At 40.8% G+C, this 22,520-nt stretch overlaps 1 protein-coding gene across 1 annotated transcript in view; it reads right to left on the reverse strand.

The window, feature by feature from the left end:
- LOC117258217 (nuclear receptor coactivator 3-like) overlaps positions 1 to 17,905 on the reverse strand; it is a 94,735-nt gene extending 76,830 nt beyond the window's left edge. Inside the window, exon 1 of the mRNA XM_033628861.2 lies at positions 17,748 to 17,905. The gene's annotated coding sequence lies outside the window, so the exon portion shown is untranslated. The remainder of the gene's footprint in view (positions 1 to 17,747) is intronic.
- Positions 17,906 to 22,520: the final 4,615 nt, after the last annotated feature.

Here is a 22,520-nt window from a genome sequence, read left to right on the forward strand (position 1 = left end):
GACGAGGTGGGGGTAGCGGACCTTGGAGTGCTCTCCCACTATCCTGAGATGAGTGATGCTGCTGCTAGTGACACTGGAGAGAGAGGAGCGGGTGGATGGAGATGGCGGTGTGTGTGTGTATGTGTGTGTGTGTGTGTGTGGTGGGGATAGAGTGATATAGGAGGTGTGGCGGCTGAGGGGACGGCAGGATGGGAGTGAATTAAGTTGAGGAGGTGGTCACGTAACAACCGGGTTCAGGCAGAGTTGAAGCCACTTGCTCGCTGTGCTGCAGCTGGTAACATTTACCTCAACTCCTAGCCCATAAATGTTTGTGAGTGTGTGTGTGTGTGTGTGTGTGTGTGTGTGTGTGTGTGTGTGTGTGCACGGGCACCTAAAGGAGCTCTAAAACACATAAACTAGGTCTGGATTTTTACAATGGAAAATAAGTAAAAAAACAGAACTCCCCTTCTGAGACCAACACACACACCCCTGTGAGGACCTCTTTAATAAGCATCTATTACCTTACAGCGAGGAGAAACGTGAAACTAACCCCCTCCTCTCCCTAACATCCAGCGCTCCTCTGCTCGGGGCTCACAGAAAGGTGACAGATTGTGGTTATTTCAACTCTCTGTTAAACAACGATCCACGCACACACACGTCGGCCCTCAACCATCACGTCACTGACCGTACAAAGCAACGACACAATTCCTCTCCCTGAAAAGTTGGTTTGTGAAAGTCCCGCTGAACTCTGCGTGCACCCTGCGAAGAACAAAAAGAGAAAAACAGGAGCAGAGGAAGAAAACCCACCTCCATATTAGGCACCAGCACATGTTGCCTTTACTTGATGCTGTGGCAGATTCAGGAATATGTAGGCAAGTGCTTATCTGTAACACTCGCTGACAGCGCTCTTCTGCTATTGCACCTTCACGTGTTTACACAGCAGCAATGTAGGTGAGGTTTCTTCAGACCACGACGCTGTGTGATCACCGATGTTATAGATGAAAGTCGACAAATTAGGTAAAATATTTGTATGTCTAGTCAAAGTAACGGCCTTAAACTGCACTGAGAGATGTTGATTTATCTCAAAATTAGAGATCTGATACTGATATTGGATTTCGGAGTGATATATTCAATTAAATTTGCTTCACAGTTTCAGCTGTTATTTTTTTTTATTGTGATTTAAATTCCTATTTGCACTAAGCATTTACAAAGAATTTAGATACCAGTTTATTTTGCTCGGTAGTATTTTTTTTATCTAAGTTTGTTTGTACTAGTTTGTGACTTAAATGTGGTTTAATCACACACTCACATTTTCTGCTCTGAAAGGAATACTATTATTGCTGGGTTTTGTTGTTGAAATTACAGATATTTTATTACTATATATTATTATATACATTATTATATATTGTTATTATTATATAAATCATATTTTATTGTTATGTATTGTTCTTTATCTTTCTTTACTTTTGAGTTCTTATTAACTTTGTGAAAATTTTATCAGGTGGAGGCTTCAAATAAGCCCTCCGGGTTTTTTGCCTCTCTCTGCACTGTATTTTATTAGTCATTATTAATCATTCTTGCCTTTTTGTGCTTTAATTGTGCTAAAAATAAACTATAAACTTTAATAAACTATGAGCAATAAAGTTTACATTTTGATCTCAATTTATGCAGTTGTATTCTTTATTCTGAAATTTTAGTTCCTAAGTTTTGACCAATTTGTTGCTGCATTTACAAGGTTTACTCTTAAATTGTAGTTCCTATTAATTCTAAAGATATAATAATAATAATAATAATAATAATAATAATAATAATAATAATAATAATAATAAATAAATACCAATTCAGTACATTTATATTTATTTGTTACATATAGTTTCACAAAGTTCAGAAAGCAATGCTTAAGTCAAGCCTGATGTTGCCTTACATGTAAAAGAATAATCCCAGTCACTTCCACACAGTGACGCATATAGCTTATTTATTAAACACTGGTACCCTGATCAGTGCTTGGTATCTTTCAATATCCAAAGTGTTGGTATTGGGACTGAAAGAGCCAGATTGGTGCATCCTCACCAAAAACTCTCACACTGTCACAGCTGCTACGACGTCCTAAAAATTACTGATTGAGCCATTTTACTTTACTAAAAACTTGTTTAAAACTTCCTTTTTATCCCAGCAATGTCTCTGATTAATTACTGCTACGTGAACGTGACAATATGATCGATCAATCACTGCTGCTTCAGTTAAATTTGATCCCAAATAATATTGTCCATTAATGTGTCGATTATTTCTTGACTAATCATTTAGTTTTTTGGTTTATAAAATGACAAAAGATGATGAAAAATGGTGATCAGTGTTTCCCAGAGACCAAGATGACCGCCTCAAATGTGTTTTTATCCACAACTGAATCACAGATGATTAGATTCATAGATTTCTGTCACCAGTGGCCAAAGCTGAAATTGTCAGACAAATAAGAAAATACTCCGTCGTCTGTGATCAAATAATGAACCAGCTACGTGACCACGGCGTGATCCACGTTGTGTCCTGCCTCCTGCATGCGCTACCCAGGCACCACCCTCACCTAAACCTAACAGAGTATTTCTAGCAGGTGAGAACGCTTCTGACACAAACAATCTCCTGTTGTGTGCTGCATGTGAGAAACTCAAATGTACCGGCATGTTTCTGCAGACACTGTGTGGAGTTCATATGAGAAAACAGCTTTATTTTTTTTTTTTTGTATATTTACCATAAAACAAAAGTATTTCTTATCAGATAAAATGATTAATTGATTGAAATAATCAGGAGAATATTTGATTAATAAAACAATCAAAAGCTGCAGCCCTGGTTATCACACAATGTATTGGGGCCTTTAAGGTACAATGTGTGATGTACTGAGTCCAGTCAGCGCCAGCAAACATGCAGCAGAGCCCCTGAGGGATGCTGCAGCCCTCTGAGGAGACGAGAGGAGAGCAGAGGAGAGGAGAAGAAGCGAGAGGAGAGGAGGAGAGGAGGAGAGGAGAGGAGGTGGAAGAAGCCCCAGGTAGCCTCACAGCAATGCACCATTAGAGAAAGGAAAACACAAAGCCAAGCTCTGCTGCTCGCTTCTTCTCCAGCCACCGTATCCCTCTCTGTCTCCCACTGACCAGCTAAATATTTTATCAGCTGGCAAAAGAACCTACAAGCCCCAAGGCCAGGGGTTCTTTTTTGTTTGTTTCTTTATTGAAGAAAGTAAGTGTGTGCATGTATGTCTGCGTGTGTGTGTGTGTGTGTGTGCGCTCGACGTCACAGAAGTGCTTTTGATTGGTCACTTTGAAGTAGTTTTTCTGTTTCTCTCTCTTCCCTCTCTCTGTCTCTCCGTCTCTCCATCTCTCTCTCTCTCTCTCTCTCTCTCCCTCCGTGTGCATCCTATGTGCAGCACGCTGCTCAGTTCAGAACTGGATGAACGACCTTGAGCAGGCGCACAGGGCTGTGTTGCCATGGCAACGAAGCCTCGCGCAACCAGTAACAGCTGGATGCAACAGCACTCCCTGAATTTTAGCGGGAGTCGCCACGTTAATAAAACGACTCTCCACGTCTCCTCCCCCCTCCTCCTCCTCCTCCTCCTCCTCCTCCTCGCTCTCTGCCCCCCCACCCTCCTTCATCTCTCTCACACTCACACACACACACACATTTACCTGTGCTAACACAAAAGAAAGCCACACTCGTACAAAGACAATATGTTTAATATTAACACATAAACTTGTTTAGCTTCAGTGCTACGATTCACACGTAAAATAACATAAAGTCCCAGGTGCCGGCTGACTGCACGCCGCGAGACAAACACAACGAAGAAGACAAAGACTGGAGGAGGAGAAAAAGACAGAAATCAAGAGTGAACCACAAGTTAAAAAAAAACAAAACACAGAATGGGGAGAAATGCACAGAGATGGGCACTTGACATTCCTCTCACAGAAGAAAAAGCTCTCAGAAAAATAAAGCAGCAGAGGACATGAGCTGCACTGAGGCATTCTGGGGGAAAGAAAGGAAACAGAGAGCGAGGAAGCACAGTCGACAGCTGTTCTGAAGGTGCATCATCATCCCTCAAACTCTTTGATACTTAGTCATTCCACAGACAAAAGCATAAAATACTTTTCAGCTCCATAACTCCATAAAAAATGTTTATAAACCCAAAACACATTTTTCTACTGAACTGAACAAACAAAGACCGACTGGAGTTCCTGACACGTCCAAATAGTTGAAATTACCGACGCAACTCTTAGATCAATTTCAGACCAAAGCAAGGACATGACCTGCACGTGCTGTTGGACTGAATGGGTCAAAGCCTGTTATGTGACCTAGTTTCATGACTCGCTCCAGATCAGTGTTTAACAAAGGCCTGATTGGAGCAGGACGATATCAACATTACCTCTATCACAGTAACATGTAACCATTTACACATTTTAGGATGTATTTTTAGCATCAGTTAATCTGTAGTGTAAAAAAAAAATGGTGAAAAAATGCTCATCATTAGGCATCAAGATTATGTCTTTAAACGGCTTGGTTTGACCAACAACAGTCTGAAACTTAAAAATATTCAATTACAATAATATAAAAATTTGAGAAGCTGAAGCCAAGCAACATTTCGAGTATTTCACTGGATACATTTCCTTAAAACAGTTAAAGGTTGAGGGGCATGTATTGGCAGAAATTGAATATTTATGACTAAGTTTTCATTAGTTTATAATTATAATTATAATTTATAATTTAATATAAGTTTAAAACCTGAAACTAAGAATAATTGTGTTTTCATTACCTTTAAACGAGCTGTTTATCTCTACATACAGAGCAGGTCCTGGCCTGCGGAGTGCACCATGTTGTTCTACGGTAGCTCAGAACAAATCAAACACCAGCACTAAAAAAAGGCCATTTGCGTTTTTCACATCAGCCACCTTAAGCAGGATTTATTTCTGCGTCGAATCAATGCCTACACCATAGCCTAGGCTGTAGCCTGACGTGCACCTCCCCAGAAATATAACTGAACATCACGGCATTGCAGACATCCTGTCTATTTTTGTGCACTGAAACCATTTCCCTCAGTGGAAACAAAGCTTTTTTTTACTTTTATTTCACAGATAAGAAACAATAAATTGTGAAGACAATAAAACCCCACAAAATTGCATTTAAGTGTGTGTGATTTATCCTGGCTTCATACAAGTACTGGAAATCTCTGCTGGTCACTAGGTTCATTTATACAATGTAAAATGCCATAGGCTTGTGCTAATGATGTTAGCATGTTGTATTTGATTGGAAAACGTGTTTAGTATAAGACAGTTGTTTTGGTTGGTGAACCTTTAAAATTATGATGGAGATGAATTTTATAGCATTATCTTTGTTAAATGTTGCTGTTGTCCCTGGCTACATACAAGTAGAGGAAATCTCCGCTAGCCACTAGGCTAATTTATACTAGGGCTGTACCCGAATATTCGGATATTCAAATATTCGTTTCTATGGGTAGGTATTCGTTCGAAAATTATTCTAAATTATTAAAAGTATTTGAAAATTTGGTATTCGATGGTGCTAAATGTAATCTTTTTGTTGTTGGTAAATGTAGGTTATCAATAAAAACCAAAACATTTAAATTGCATTGTTAAAAATGTGAAAATATAGTATACCAACTGAGCTTGTGTGCACGGCACGCTTGAGCGCATCCGTCTGAGGCTGTGGATCAATGCCAAGTTTTACCACTTTATCACTATTCCCTCTAACTTGTAGCTGTTTTTCGTTATCTTTTGAATTTAATATGAATTATGGAACCGTTTTTGTCAACGTTTGTTTCCCCCGTTTTGTACATTAAATTATTGTTTAAAGTTTCAACAAGTGTCTTTTGGAGTGTGTGACACAAGTGTGTTTTGAAAACACACGCGGACTGTCACCTGCTCAACGCATCAGTACCTTCGGATGCCATGACAGTAATAGCCAATAATGTCAAATTATCATTTACAGACCGATTTAACAGACGACTTCTGCCCGACCCGCAGGTCCATTTGCGGGTCCCGCGGGTTACGGGTTGACCCGCGCATCACTACTCAGCTCAGTCTATAAAGGCTGTACACACAACAGTAAGGCTATAGACATTATATTCTATTCAGTCCGGCAGAACCAGCAGCACATCGGCTCTACAGTGCACGGCACTGCTGATTAACCATTTTATTGCAGCACAGAGTGTCTGCCAGCAACCAATTACTTGCAGAGGCTTCCTACAACTTGTTTCAACGGTTCCGATTTGATCAGAAGACAAATTAAACAGGATGAATAGCCAATGTGAAAATCAAAAGAAAGCATAAAATAATGTACTGAAGGAGACTGTTGTGCCATCACATTTTTTTGTGGTTTGAGAGCAAAGATCCGGTCCCCACTGTGCAAAACTCCGCAATACAATTAGGTCCGAAAAAAACCCCGGAGTACACTCCCCCCAACCCCCCCTCCGCCGCTGTGAACGAATATTCGAATATTCATTGTAAATTCTGTCGAAGGTCCAAATGTTACAAAATGGTATTCAGGACAGCCCTAATTTATACAATGTAAAATGCCATAGGCTTGTGCTAATAACATTAGCATATTGAATTTGTGGGGAAAATGTGTCCAGATAAAGACAATTGCTTTGTCTGAATGCTGCGAGTTATAGTGAAGCCGATTTGTGTACTTATGTTTGAAACTGTCGCTATTAAGCCATGTTTAATGTGTGTTTAATGTGTGTTTAGAATCAACTTCACTTAACAGCTTTAGGTTTGAAACTGCTTGGCTTTGGAAAACAAGAGTGATCTCAGGTTTCTTTAATAAAGAATTAGCATCACCATGTGGATATTTATTATACAAATATGGACCACGTGTCTCCACTTCGTCCCACTGTACAAAAATGAAGCCAAAATATCCCGGACATGGGTGCTGCCATCTTGCACTGGTGACATCATTTGGAGCCAGAGTCTGCAATAGTGTCAGTGGGTGGAACCCGATATGGAGGTCCCGCTCATACACCCGTCTGACCCAGTAATTATGAGACAATTACAGTTGTCAATCAGGATGTCAAACCCCTTTTATAGCATCTAACAGCTACTTAAATGTGATAAGAACAATCTAAAATGACAGAAACCATCTTGTGTCACATGTAGTTTGGCCCACATCTGCTAACATGGAGGGGGCGGGGTTTATGACCTTTGATTCACTTTTAGGGAGCTGGCATGTAGTCCATCTTTGTATACAGGTACCGACAATGAACTGCAATGTCCCCGATTTCAGCACAACCGTTGCTGCATGTCGTTAAATCTTACATATATATGCAAACACAGTTGCGGAATGTGAGTTGGTTCAAATATTTTTTCAAGAAAATAAATTAAATGTCATACCATCTTAAATTTATACTCTCAAATGTAAACAAAAACTGACGTTTGAAATTAATTGAAGCTCCGTGTAACCCATGACATCATGTGTGATCGGACAATGGCCACCGTGAACAGTGTGGTGATGAAGGCAGTTTAATGTACCTTTAGTGTCCCACATTATACACATGGTTTGTGCGTGTCACATGTCTTACTTTCACATGTCTTTCTCTTGAGGAGTACAGACAACCCAAACTGAAGCCTCCTTAAAAGAATTTCTTCTTTAATTAAATTTCTGCTGACATTTCTTTCATGAAATGTTTCACTTAATATTTTCTACTGATTTCTTCTAATTGCATAAACCAATAAAAATGCAAATCAAAGCAGAGACCGCTTATTTACGCTTTTACTCAATGTTCTCCACTCTTAATAACTGTTTGGCTCGCCACTTAAGTGTCATCTCTCTGCTAGTACATCAGTGACAGATGAGAAATGAGTCAATCCCCCAAAGATTTTTTAAAAAGTTACTTTTGTAATTATTCTTTAGGGCTCTGTTTTCCTTTCACACATTAAATCGTGACTCGGGTTTCCCTGGCTGTGAGGGATGAGTTGGTTTTGGGTGTGTTTTGTTTTCATAGTGGAGCTCTAACCCTAAACCCCGGAGGGGAAGTGGCTGTCAGAATATGAGTGTGGAAATAACAAAAACTAAATATATGTTGTTTATCCAGATACATGCAAAAAACATAAAAAGAAACTTAAAGCTTCTGTAATCAATATTTTTATAATAACAATGGTCAGATGACTTTAATGTGTAATGTGAAAGGTGCCGCTCATACTGACAAGCCCATAGTTAGTATCTTTCAACTCACTGTTTAGGTTTTACGACGCATAACTTTACTATTTTGATTCACTCTGCAACTAGCAGCAGGCAGCTGTCACTGAATGCTCTGATAAACTAACTGTACTTTATCTGGCGAACATAGTGAAGCATTTAGCAGCTAAAAAGTCTGATACTTCCCTCAGGAGCAGGGTTGGGTACCATTCTCATTTCAACCGGTACCATTCCCAGTACCTGGAATTTAGTATTGGTACTCAATTGTACCCTTTTACTGTACTTAACCTTCTCTGAAATAATGAAAATGTAATTTTTGAACAAGCTGCAGGAGGACAAAGTGGACTAAAAAGCATTTCTGCTCATCTGCTCTTTTCTGATGACACATACAGCTAATCTTTTGTCGCTGTCTGTCTGCCTCTTTGTGCGTATGTGTGTGTCTGCTCGTCTAGCACACCAATACAAAAATATTATAGGAAAGCAATTTGCTTATTTGCTTGAATTATTGAAATCAACAGGGCCTATATTTGGGACAGGCCTTTAATTCCTTTCACACAAAACTGTTGCTCAGCAAAGGTGGGAAATACTATCAAATTATTTAAACCAGTATAAATATTACTTGTATAAAAATTAGACTCAAGATAACATATCAATTATTAATCATTAATTTGATCTAGCACCAACAGACAGCACATCAAAGAGAGAGTAGGTTACGGCACTCGGCATACCGAAACAACACCACTTTATCCTAATTTTTATGAGAAACTATTTTGATTCTTTTGATCTGAGGACCCTTGCGGACTAAAGGAATATGAATAACCTACAGGGTAAATGACATAACACATAATTTCAGGTAGCCAACAACCTGGTTTTATACATCCAAAGAACTTCTATAAAAATACAATGAACTGCTTGGCAACCAGACCAGGCCTCTAATTGAGACAAGTATTCACTTGTCAATATGTGTAGCCACACCAGGCTAGTAAACGGGACTGGGCCTTTAATAGGGACAAGGCTTTTTACTTGAGTTTTATAGTAGAGCTAACTATTGATGCAGCGATAGTTTTGGCTTGCTGGGAAGCCGACGGAGCTGGTACTGTGACCGGCTTCCTGACTTTTGGGTACTTCCGCCTCCTATTGGAATTTGAACCTGGCAGCTCTGCAGAGCCCTGTTGCCCGCCTTGCTGGCCCCAGAGCTCCTTGGCTGGCACTTCAGCCTCTTGTCTAAACCCGGCGTTCTCAACCAGATGGTGGTACTGGAACCTGGCATCAATGCATTTAACATGAATTGGTACTCGGTAGTGCCAGTGTTATTTGGTCGGTGCCCTTTAAAGCACTGCGTTCGGTACCCAAAATAACAGTCAGGAGTTGGCCTAGAGACGAAAAAAAGAGCTAAAAGGAAAGGGAATACTGGAATTCCTTTCCTCAGGTGGCCTGAAGCATGACTAATAAAACTGAATCTGAATCTGTTCTACCTATAAACAGGCCACTGTTGGCTAATACATCCACCGCATCAACTTTATACGGTGATAATATGTCAGTGCTGCGGCCAAAAAAAATCAAGCTGCAGTGTTAGCAATCATAATCATAAGTAGGCACTTAGCATAGAACTTTGTTTTTATTTATGTATTTATTTTGGGCTGCTCTGTAAAAGAAAAGATATTGCAGGTGGTGTCGACACTGAGAAATTATCTGTGGCACCAACATTTCTTTCTGTATCGTCTTGACTCGGGACAGCATACGAGCTTCTGGAGCATCGACTCCAACACACACAGAGGCAGCATACACACCACTACTGACAGTGACATCAGCGGCACATACTAAGGAATAAACAAAGGAAGTTGCATTTGTATGATAAGAAGTATAAATATAAATTTCTTCAGTTTATCTGAGTGTACTTACAGGAGGGAGAGACAGAGCGGAAAGCTATCTATAACAAAAGTAATTAAGATCATCTTTAACACTTGAACGGATAATCCTACATCTCTAATGTTAAACAAATAAAACTCAAAGCTTTAAAAAGACACTCTGTGAAGGGCTTTCATTGATAGTTAAGTGGAGAGTGTCCTTATGAGCCTTGAAAGCAGCCAGGATGTTTTTCTGGGATGTGGGTAGTATTTCTGGTTTCAAACTGTTAGCTGTGCGATAAAATAGAGCTCATTTGGGTGTCAAAGCTAAAGCCAACACATAAATCCCCTGCCTATCTCCAATTCATTATCAGAAGAGCAACACCAAAAAGTGTCTCTTGATAACTTTACAGGCGGGAATGTTGACTCTGTGGTTTCTGGCTTCAGACGAGAGCCATAAATGTTGGCAGATATTGACCTGACATATGCAAAATCATACAAGTTACAATTCTGTTTTTGTGTTTCGCCTTTGAGCATATAGAGGACTGACACAGGGATCCAAATGCTGGTCTACTGCTTTACTACCAAGGCCAAGAAGCACGTCACTAACACACTAACACATGAGTTAGGCTGCTACGTAGTCCCTTCTTCAAGCTTCTTGTAATGTCACAAGTGAAAGCAGTTTCAAAATACAAACACATATGTGAGCTTGGCAGCTAAACACCATTTTCCTATCACACTTTTACGACTAACTGGCTCTGTGCTGTGATGCAAGAACAATGCTGTTTCTCTGTTTGCACATCCTCCATGCGGATCGTCAACTGGTTAGGATGCTGAGTTTTTGCCCGGGGACGTGCAGCTCTAGCCTCGGGCTTTTAGCATTATTTCATGTATGTAGATATCAAGTTCATATTTTTAGACCCATTTTCAAGATTCTCATTTTACGAGTCAAAAACCCATTGTTTCACAATAAAAAGGCCATTTATAGGCCTATATTATTAATTTTATATAACTTTTGAGAGGTAAACCCCCATCCACCTAACCTTCACATGACTCTTATGATGCGCAAACTTCAGATGGAGGGCAGGAAGTGATAAATCCATATTGTAAGACCTACGTAAGTACATACTGATATTTAGTAAGAATATCTGTGTTGATATGACATATCATATAGGTTCTGACCATATTTAAGTTTACACACAACTGTATATTTTGAACAGTGTATGGTAGTGGACTACACTGAGGTTACGTTTATATGTACTTCATTTATGTGTTAGAATGCAGGCACAAGATATTTACACCAGGTGTGGTGTCGTTAGACAGTACAGTGTGCATGATAGTAGGAGATTTTGGACAATGTCAGGTGTAAAGAGGACGTGAAGTTTGTGTTATGCAGCATTGAAGTATAATAATTGGAATACGATAAGAATATACAGAAATAGGACATTGAGACGTTCGTGGACTGTGCAAGATTGTGCAGTAATTTTGGAAGGACTTGGCCTGTCGTTCTGTTTACCTTCTTTGGATTCTCAATAAACCTTGTTGAACTTTTTCCCTGCCTCATGTGAGAACTGCAGATCTCCAGAAAAGGAACAGAAACACAAATCAAAACCGAGACAACACACAAACTAAGTGGCCTAGGAACTGTGATGTGTTGAAACGGCCACTACGCATACAGTGTGAACTGGATACAGAGAGAAGTGACAGCATAAAAGGGTTGGATGAACCTGCAGGCAGCAGGTATCTTCAGCACACTGATACTCATGTTGGATCTAATTCATACAAAACAAATAAAAGTGATTTTACCCCAGAACTGCCCAGTGTGGAGTGGACACAATCGTTGTTACAGTAGTAACGTTACACAGCAAGCCAATGAAAGCGTACAAGAGTCTAATGGATGATAGCTATTTTGTGTGCGTTGGATCCACAACTTAAACAACTGCTGTCTTGTTTTGGCCAGGTGATCAAATGTGCTTGAGTATAACTATTTTTTATGTTTCAGCACTATACATGGATTCACCGCTGTCAGGCTAACGTCACTAGGAAACATCAGCAAACTTTAGCTACTGATTTCTGCTTGCTTGGTCAAGTGAAACGCTGTTAAAATCTGGGTCATGGTTAAAAACATGGAGACGTTGTCATAGTCATTCCTTCATTCATTTTCCATAACTGCTTATCCTGTTAGGGGTCGCAGGGGGGCTGGATTCTATCTCTGCTGACACTGGGTGAGGGGGTATACCCTGGACAGGTCACCAGACTATCACAGGGCTGACACATAGAGACATCCATTCACGCTCACATTCGTTACCATTGCTTGGGCTGTTGAGCTTTCCTCACATGCTGAGAGGCGAAAATGCTAACCACTGCACCACCGTGCCGCCCGTTTTCAGATGTAAACAGTGCAAATTATAGGCATTCATGTAGTGTTGATGTTGTTTGCTTAAAGTTGCTTGCCCTCCATCTGAACAGTGCACCGATGTAAGAGGTCAAATGTTAAGATGCTATCTTAATCAGGTCCTGGTTTACATCATAAATTTGCCAATTTTATGCTTAATTGAACAACATTGAACAATTGAGAAGTTTCATTTGTTGAAATTTGGGAAATCATGTTTCTATTCCTCAAGCCAAGGTATTGGAAAAACTACTGTCTTCTTTCAATAGTATCAGAGGACACCCAGCCCTCGTCATTGGACAGATCTTGTAAGACGGGGGCTCTCCACCACTCTGACTGGAGATGTCTAAGTGAAGGACAATAATGCGTGAGATAAAAAAAAGACCCCTCCTCCACAGAGTGAAATCAATGCGAGCTGGTGAAGATTAATTCCTATTTAACACATCCTGACACATGGGAGAGGGGCCCCAACAACAACAGGACAACAGTTCACTTCACTTCACTGCAGTTGGGGGGAGGCAAGAGACAACGACAGAGACATACCACAGAGAAAGGAGAGGGCAAAGAATGTGGTCCGTTTAAATCAGTAAACTTCCTGATTCCACACAAGAGGTGAAAATGACAGAGCTGAGGAGGGCAGGAACAACATCAAGAAACAGACACAAAAGACAAAAATGCCAGGTAGAATTCCAGCAAGAGGCGCCACCTGAGCCCCTCCTCCTCCTCCTCCTACACACACACACACACACACACACACACACACACACACACACACACACACATAGATATTCCCATGCTCCCAGGCTGGTGTGTGATGTCCTGTCTCTCTCCCGCTCAGCCTCGTGAGCCCTGCCCCCAGCGCCTGACCCAGTCACCAGCATCCCCTGCTAACCTCTGTCCCCTTTTTCCCCATTCAGCAAACATCATGCATCACTGTCACCCTCCTCCTCGTCCGCGCATTCATCGCACCATCAGCTCAGCGAAGACCCCTCGCGGGTCCGAGCAGCTTGCCCACACCCCTCCCTAGTCCGCGTTCCCCTCGGTTCCCTACGAGCAGGTTGTGGGCGCGTGTCGGCCTGCACGTGCGCAGAGACTCGGCCACAGAGCTGACTGTAAATCTGTCAGCAGAGACGAGGGCTTCTTGTCACCACACCCCTTCACATGGGCGGCAGACAGACAGTTCGGACACAGAACTGAAATGGCTGGTCGATTAGCTGATAACTCATTTAACAAAAAATGAACTGCCAACAATTTTGATGACTGATTCACTGTTTAAACCCTCAACAAGCAGCAGCTGGTTAAATCCTCACTGAGTTGACAAACTATAAATCAATTTAAATCAGGAAGAACAGTGAGACAAGAACCTAATATAGCTGCAACAACATTTTGTATCAGGAACGCATACAAAACAGAGCAAGATAAAAGACCTCACAGTACTTTTTTTACCATCTTCTTACCTCTGTAGATTTTGTACGGTAACACCTTGGCTCATTCTGACTTTTTGATTGTAAACCTTTCAACAGAAAATAGACGAGGAAAGGGTGAATGTGTGTCATTTTTTGGCTTGTGAACAAAGAAGAAGGCGCAAAAACTCAAACCATTCTCTGGTTGCAGCTTCTCCACAAGGATATCAGCTGCTTTTCTCTAATTTATATCATTGTGAACTGAGTATCTTTGGGTGCTGGACTGTTGGTTGGACAAAATACAACGTTTGGACATGTCAACTTGGACTTTGGGGACCTGGGGTGAACCATGGATGTATAGAGAGAACTGGATACAGCATTAGAGGTGGGGCCCTTTTCATTCCTATGAAAGTTGCTCAGTGACACACAAAGCCAATAATAACGCATAATTGGCCCCATAGAGCGGGCGCACTGGAGACTTCTGCTGATCGAGCTGGCTACTTCCAGTTTAGCCACCCGCTGAAATGAATGGGGATAAAATGATTTAATCATGTGGCTCTTCTAGACTTTAATAATATTATTGGACCAAATGGATCGGTCATTTTGCAGGGCTGAGACACTCAAAAATGTATCCACTGATAAACAGACGCCTCTTTCCTGATCTGAGTCTATGGGAAAAAGTCTTGTTGGGCCAAATGGCATCCCATGACAAACAGGAAGTTGTGGTTAAATTGTTTGGCCTCTATGTCAAATCAGCCTCAGAGTCTGGTGCACTTCCTGGCAGCCTGAGATGGACATTTTTATTACATCTGCCAAGGGGGTCATGTTCTTGGTTTGGTTTGTCTGTCTGTTTGTTAGCAGGATTATGGAAAACTACTCACTCAATTTTTATGGAACTTGGTGGAAAGGTATAGCATGGGCCAAGGAAGAAATCGTTACATTTTACAGCAGATCCATATCACAGGGTGGATGCACTTATTATTTTTCATTTCCGTGAACACTGCGAGACAGGACATTTGGCCTTGGTGAAGGTCTGTCCTCTCATTTTCTACCAACATGGAACTGGTTCCATTCTGGTTCCCGCACCTAATTTTGAACTGTTAGAGCATTTTGACACAAAAAAAATGGTGCAGAACTTGAAAAGCTGGTTCACAGCTGGAACCAGAAAACAGCAGATTTTCCTTGACCTGAAGTGTGAGCCATGATGACATTAGTGGGTGTGTCATATTGTACAGGTTGGAAAGAGACGATGGAGAAGGCAACAACAGGGAAGTCAGATGAGAAATTATTAGACAAAAAAAAAAGCGTGCAGTGCTCTCATTAATAGTTGGTTCATGCTTGTTAGTTAGTATAAAAACAAATATCTGTAATAACAGAATAAAAGTTTGCGGGTAATCAATGTGATCTGCCACTTGGGGTGCTTTCAGACCTAAAGTTCTCTTGCTTTGGTCCAAATCAGGAACTAATTTTGTTATAAAGTTGCATAATTGCCTAGAGTTGGTTCATGTTCTCACGGCGCATTTACAAGCGGACCAGACAAAATGCCTCATCAAGAAAGCTGCTCCTGATTGGTCAGAATTTCCATGTGGGAAAAATCCAGGAAGTAAACAAAACGTTGAAGAAGAGTACACTTGCTAGATAAATGTGACACTTTCTAATGTCACAATGGAGGGACAACTAGGTTGATTTTAGCGCTGCTCATCATGGACTATATTGCTGTCACTGTTCATTTTAGTCAAACCATACAGTTTGAAAACAAGGTGCAGCTCCGAGTAGAAAACGAAAAGCACCAAATGTGCATATTAAGGCAGTACAGGAGGAGGTGCACATTAATAATCCTCCAGAACTGTAACATGCTCATGTTTAACCCAAACAATGTGTCATGTGACTGCAGTTGGTTCCGATCGACGTCACAACACGTTCTCACCACAAACGAACCGCACCAGAGTTCAATTTGGTAATTAGTCTCTAGTTCCTAAAATGTTCAGGCAGAGGGTACTTGCTGTAGCTCTGGCTGAGGGTGAGGTGTGGGCACATGAGACCCCTAAAAAGAGGGTGGATCACAACGAGTATCACCAGTTGGTCCAGGAGCTTCGCCTCCATGATGGACGTTTCAAGGCATAGTTTAGGATGATGCAGGGGCAGTATGACAACCTGCTGTCTATTCACATGCTGTATAGCTCTGGGTATCCAACAACCACTACCACCAGTTTCTCCTCCATTGTTTACAAACTGTAAACTTGTTGTCGTGACCACCACAGAAGGCCCGCCTCTCAAATCATCTGATTGGACAATGAGAAAAAAGATGCTGAAGAAAGAGACGACATGGGGCGTTTTTCCGCTTGAGGTGTTCAGAGCACCCGGGCAAAAATGCTTGTTGCAACGCAAAGACCGTGAGCAAAAAGCTTCATTCTCATTTAATACAATTCTGTAAAAATGGCGCCTCCAGCTGCTAGAACACTTTCTGTGTGATCAGGGTCTTTCAGGTTTGATTGAACCTAATCAAACAGGGCAGGTGTGAAATCACCCTTGGCTACTACAGTTTACCTCTGTTGTGCATTGCAACGCCCTCTGTTGATGACACATCCTTGATTTCAATGATAATGTGCAAAACTGGAACCCTGGCTGTTTTTCTAGATGGCACCAAGGGTCCAAGGATACTGGTTCAAGAACCAGAGCTAATTCGGTGGAAAGGGGGCATCAGAGTGCCCTTCTAGTTTACTTTACTATTTTTCTCACGTCACAGATAAAAAATGATGCCAGACTAATTATAAGCTATATTCAGCAACAAAACAAAGCAAACAGAATCTAAATTTAAACCCTGACCTCGGTGTAATTAACTCAGCCTCACATCTCTCACCTGCTCACACTGACACACAAACACCATCCACATCTCTCCCATTCAACCACTGTTTACACACACACTAAAGAGCAGACTGCTATTAACCAGTGCGAGCAGGTATTGTAGGGCTCTGGTGTCACGCTCAAGGACACGTTTGCTTTCCATGCATGCACACACAAACACACAACATGGGCTGAGTGTTGGAGGGATCAAAGCGTGGAGCTTCAGGGTTACAGGACGGTGTGTATGTAAAGGGGCCACGCTGCTGCCCCCTGCAGATATACAGTGAGACATAAGGATGAGGTGGATGACAGGAGGGGTGTAGGAAGCAGACCTTAAACACGAGCACAGCGATCGTTCACTCTTTCACCTCATGCATTTATAGGCAACGCATGCCCCGTGCAGTGCAAAGACTGGCACATTGGAGACATACAGTGGAGTCAGTGCACTTTTTATCGCTCAGCAGTCGGGACCGGGCAGGATGGCTGTGTGTGTGTGTGACTGACAGTCAGCATCGTCTGCCTCTGCCCGCATCGTTTCAGCAACAAAACCATCCAGCAGCCTCTTTAAAACATGATGCACATGACACACAACTGAGCAGCTCTGCGTGCACTTGATCAGCAAACATTTCCAGATCCCCTCATGTTGCGACAGCGTCATGCCCAGCTGGTGACAATAGTTCACTATCCCCCTGTTTGTGTGTGTGAAAGCGTGTGTGAAACTTCCCGATGCTCTCCCTGTGTGTATCTATCTGTTCACACTTCTGTGATGCCTCCAGCTCGTGCGTAAACTGGTCAGCTTGGCGTGATCAAGCGAAGTTTATCAAAAATATCTGCATGGTTCATTTTGCAGCACAACGCTGACAAACAAGCAGCAAACCCCGCGTGCACTCCATCGCCGTCATGAACAGGTTAGTAAATCTTTGCTGTCATGTACTAAATGACCATGCACTGTGCCCTCCGCACCGTAGCGATGCTTGCGTGTGTGCACTGACGCTGGGAACACAAGTCAGTACATTTCCGTCCTCTATCGAAATGCAAACCAAACGCAAAGTCGCGTTGAATTAGCGGAAGGTGAGCAAACACGTAGCGCGAGCTTACCTTGTGGACGTGTCTCTCTACCGGATCGATAATTTCTTCTTTACACCATTAACTCTCCGCCATCTTCGGCACTGTTTGTTTAAATGGGAAACACTCCCGAAGCCCAAGAAGCCAGTTCTGTAAGTTGAGGTGTCGCGTGGGATTCTGGGTAGCGTAGTGTGTGTGAGCGGAGCGCCGCGCTTTTATGCAGCGTCGTCCAACCCGGAAGCGGACTACACGCAGACTCCACCACCGCAGGGGTGAGGAGGTAGAGGTGGTGGCGGAGGTGGGGAAACAGGCACTGTCTGTCTAGCAGCCTACAGACGGATGTCAGCGACGATACAGGAGCGAGAGGAGATGACACGGTGTGTGTTTCCAGCTAAACGAAGAGCAAACACTGAATTGTTTGCTGCACGAGGCCCCGAGGTTGAAAAGCACAATTTCCAGACTTTCCACCCTCAGAGAAGGCGTTTGGCTGGAGGGGCTGACACTGAAGTGGGCAGACTAAACTTGAGAGCAAATTAGGACGCGGACGTCTAATCCTTGTCTGGTGGAGACGAGTTGGTCTGTTTGGATAAATAAAAGTCTCGTTTATGTGCCAGTGGGATTAGATCTTTAAACACTTTAAAGGACCACACCAGTGGTTTTACATGTCTTAACGAATTCATAACAAATCTTCCACTTTACCTTTCTAACCATTTTGTAAAACATGCTTATCTGTTTTGAAATTTAGATGTAGACTACACCTCTACCAATCCTGACACAATTCATTTCCTTACATAACTAGTCTGAACCCAACTCGCACCAAGACAACAAAGACAGTGCATTGTCTCATGCAACGGTTCATAGTGAAATAATTAACGTAATAACAATAACTTTATTCATAGAGCACTTTTCGAGCTGAAAGCACAAAGCGCTTTCCAAGAGGACAAAAATACAAAACAAAAGTGATACTTAAAGAACATATGCACCAACATATACACTTAAGCACATATGCCTGTAAGCACGCATACATATTAGGGATCGACCGATATGGTTTTTTCAGAGCCGATGCCGATACCGATTATTATGAAACAGAGATGCCGATATTTACAACCGATATATGTCTGCTGTGAAAATCGTAGTTGACACAGAATTAACAGTAATTAAGTAACTAGTCTCTATATACAGACTCTACATTCAGAGAATGTAGAGTCTGTAGGCAAACCCTGGAGATCTTGCCTCTGGAAGAAGAGCGGAAGAGCCCTGGTTTCCGGTTGTAGGCTGTTTGTAGTCCGCGTGATATTGACCAATCACGTTTGAGCCGGCTGTAGTTGTTGCCAGGTTAAACGGTCCGTGCGGTGAACTAGCGAGGCGGAACATAATTGGCGTCACTGCAAACTCTGAATCCATCACAATGGTTCAGCATATTTACTTATAGATGAACGGAAGTCGGAAACGGAAATTCGCCTCCTCCGCCCAAATCAAACCGGAATGCCAAAAAATCAGGGGTCTGCCCCCAGAGGCTGTATTCGCCGTCTGCCGGAAGTCAGATGCTGAATACAGCCGATGGGTTCTGAGAATGTTAATTAACTAACAGTAACGACGTTGAAGAATATGCCAGCTAAATAAAAACAGATTAATAAAATTAAAAAAATAGATACACAATAATCAGAAATGCAAAATTTAAAAAATAAAATGGAAAAACAATAAAATAATAATAATAATAATAAAATAAAATAAAATAAAGGAGAGCTCAATTAAAAGCCACGCTAAAAAGTTAGGTCTTGCGTTTGCTTTTAAGAGCCTAGAGTGGTACGTGCAGGCAGTGAGAAGCACACCAGGGGCAAACAGTGCAGCTAAGGAAAACAAAACTGTATATCGGCATATCTGATAAAAAAAATTAAAAAAAATCACAGATACCGATAACCCTAAATACGTTGTTTGGAAAAAACGAAAGCACCCGAACACACATGAAGGCAGTGCCCATGTCTCACCGTCTCGCGCAAGCGCACACACGTCATGGCAGTGTAGAGTTCAGATGACGTTTTTCCAAACAACTTTTTATGTCAGGGCTTCAGGACACTTGGATCACTACGGATGAGCAGTATGGAGATATTTTATGATTTCAATTCTGTGTTCTTGGACGTTTTAATTTGGGTCGCCGTCAGCCATTAGGTGTGCAGTTGTGCTGCTACCCACTTCCCCATCGGATCTCCGTAAGTGTTGTGAGGACTCTAAAACTTCACCAGAGCCTCCCTCGGCATATGGGTGAGTAGATAATGGCTGAATTTTCATTTTTGGGTGCACTATCCCTTTAAGGAACTAAAGTGCAAAAACACTGGGCCTTTAAATTAACTCCTATAGGGGGTGGGGTGGGTTAAATTATTTCTAAGATCATCTTTAAGTGTCTTATTTATTGCCTGATAACTTCTTGTCTGGTATTTTATCTCTGATTTATGATCTTTCAATATGGGCCGATTTTTATTGTAATCTGCAGCAGTGGTTCTCCATCTTTGTGGCTGGTGACTCTAAAATTTTGAAAAGTTAATTTGCATAACAGGTTATGTAGCCTAATATTAGAAGCTTCAATCATGTGAAGAAAGAGTGAGTCTCAGATAGTTGTTTGATTTTACGAGGTAAAATGGTCCAATATTTCAGAAGAAAATACCAAAGAGAAGCGACGGGCAAATGTTATGCATAATAATAATAATTATAATACAAAAACATAATACACATTATTCTGAAACAGGCTATTTCTGAAAAATCAGTAATTTGATTTTTGGTACTTGGGGTATTATGATGGTAATACTTTTGCACTTTTACGTAAAATTGCATCTATTATTTCTGCACTGTGGTTTTGCTACTTTTACTGAAGTTTTTCAGAATTCCAGAAACCTTTTTATCGTTCTCACATCATTCTCCTGTAAGATGCCGACAGTTACAACAAAATCCTTCATACATTCAACCTCACACTAATAAATAATAGACAATAAATAAGTGTAATAGGTTAAAATAAAGAAATTTAAAAAAAAAAAAGTTGAGTTAAAAGTTTAAAAAAAAGTTTGTTTTCTCCTTAAGTATGACACTTAAGGCTTAGTTTCTCCTTAGCTGAGGGACCGACACAGTTGCACAGAATCCCTGAAGAGGTTTCCTTAGTTAAGGAAAAATGTTAATTCATTTACTGCGGTAAAAGTTTCCATAAAAATTGTTTGTTTGCTTGGACTCACACTTGTGATGCCTGTTATCATCTCACAAAGTTGCCTTATTATATTAGCCTACATTATAATGATAATAATAAGACACTTATTTACATAGTGAAAAAATTGCAGAAGAAAACAAGACAGGAAAACAAAATGGTCAGAGGAGGAAAATATTATACTCCTTGAGGGATACAATCATAGAAAGCACAAACTACAAAGTAAATTTGATCCCCAAATACTGGAAACAACTGTAGAAAGAAATTGCAATGAAAATTAATTAAGTCAAATCTACAGTGTAAAATCAAAAGTGTATATATTGGGTTCTCCTGGACGTAGAACACTCTTCTCAGGGTGTGTTAGTTTTTTTCATTTATCACTATCAACTCAGTCATGTTGCAGTGAAGATAGAGTCAGAGGTACCTTAAGTTTTTTGGGTTTTTTTTTGGGGGGGGGGGTACCTGCTAAGGTCTATTATGGTACAGTCTAAGAAATCCTTAAGTATAAGACCACCCTAAATACTTAAGAAACATTTTAAGGAAATCTTAAGGAGAAGACTGAAGGGTGTTTTGTGAGTATATTCTGTGGAAACCTTAACAAGGACTTTAAGGAAAATCTTAACCTAATGTGTTTTGTGCAACTGGCCCCACTACTGGTTACAAGGAATGCAGCAAGAGGATTCAGAGTGCTCTGCATGAAACATCGAAGGCATCAAGACAAGGTGCAAAAGAAACTCATTGTACAAATTAAAGTCAATAAAATCTCTTAATAAATATTCATTCAAATACAGACGACCATGTCTTTAGAAGAACCTTATTCCATCTCTACAATCATCATCTACATTATCGTTATTCAAAAAACATCCGGAAAGGACTCTAGTTTGCAAAGACTCTGAACACTTCATTGATTCATTTGTAATTTGTTTTTGTTGTTGCTGTTGTAAATTGTACATCTTTAACAATTTTGTATTACTTCTTAGTCTGGAACTCTCGTTCAGTTTTGCAATCTTTGTTTCTATCTTTTTCTTTTTATGTATGGTTGTTGTTATTTAATAGGCACTTTTTGGCTTCTAACCTCTCCTGCACAATGTTTTAACTTTTAATTTCTTTTTCATGTATGTGCAAATAATCTAAAATATTTTATTTTGAACACCATGCAGCTGTGAGAATATTGTGATATATGAGGGTGAGTAATCATAATTTCTGTTCTGTAGTAATATGTGTAACATGTGTAATGTGGTGGTATTTTATGGAATATGTTGTAGATCATATGGCTGTGTGAGTACTCACATTTTAGTGTCAAGGGTGAGAAATGTCATATTTTTATGTTTGTGAAACAGAAACCCTCTACTGATTCACTTTATGACAAAAGTCCCCAAAGTCAGATATAAACATTTACATTAACTAATTAATATCAGTTCATATGGAAAACTCTGTAAATGAGATGACAGGAAAAAAATCTTGATAATGAATTCTAGGGTTTCTTTGTCTACTAAAATGAAAATGTAGGGGACATTTTATAGTTTCATGTGTGTCAGTATCTTGTTGTTCTTATATAAACACTGATTTTTCTCCCTCATGAAATAGACAAACACTAAAATGTCACTTCACTTCCT

The sequence above is a fragment of the Epinephelus lanceolatus genome, chromosome 8 (assembly GCF_041903045.1).
Source record: "Epinephelus lanceolatus isolate andai-2023 chromosome 8, ASM4190304v1, whole genome shotgun sequence".
NCBI lineage: Eukaryota > Metazoa > Chordata > Actinopteri > Perciformes > Serranidae > Epinephelus > Epinephelus lanceolatus.